We start from the raw sequence: 788 nt of genomic DNA on the forward strand, positions 1-788 counted from the left end.
TGATGAGGCTGAAAGGTGCTTCATTAAAACCAAAGTGAGAGCTGAGCATAACTCGCGTGCTGCTTATTCACTTACAATCGGCCATATTGGTTCCTTGTCTTATCTCTCTGACCACGAGGTCATGTAACATCTTAACAAAATACACGTGTCCATTCTTCTAGTTTGCTTGATGGAAATCTTTGTCAAATTTAGCATGGAACAAGTCTGTTTTATTTGTGGCCATCATTTTGTCGTTTATGCTATTCTGGAAAGGGAACAGTATGAGATAGAACAGAAAGAATAAAACAAGCATAAGACTAGTGATGTGTACGAACATTAAAGTCCCCATATTATGCTCATTTTCAGGTTCATAATTGTATTTTGAGGTTGTACCAGAATAGGTAAACACCATATTTTTGTTGTACTGCATATTGCTGCAGATCCTGTTTGCCCTCCGTGTGTTTAGGTCTCTGTTTTACCTACAGAGTGAGACATCTCACTTCTTTACTATCTTTGTTGGGAGTTGCAGATGCAGAGTAGCTAAGTAAGATCACATCAACTCGCTACTGTTTCTTCATCTTTGGTCAGTACATGGCAGGGTTAGCTGGGAGACTTATTCTAAAGGAGGGGCACTTATGGAATACCTGCTGAACAGGGACATGTAAGTAGTTCTTTTGTAGATTATGGGGAACTAGCGTGTGTTGTAGCAGAAAGGCAAAAGCAAAATGGCATTAATAGTTTTTTTCCAAGTTTGTATGCGTGTGGAAGTGCCAGAGACATATAATAACACCCCAAATCCAATCTATTTT

The sequence above is a fragment of the Etheostoma cragini genome, chromosome 6, assembly GCF_013103735.1.
Source record: "Etheostoma cragini isolate CJK2018 chromosome 6, CSU_Ecrag_1.0, whole genome shotgun sequence".
Taxonomy (NCBI): Eukaryota; Metazoa; Chordata; class Actinopteri; order Perciformes; family Percidae; genus Etheostoma; species Etheostoma cragini.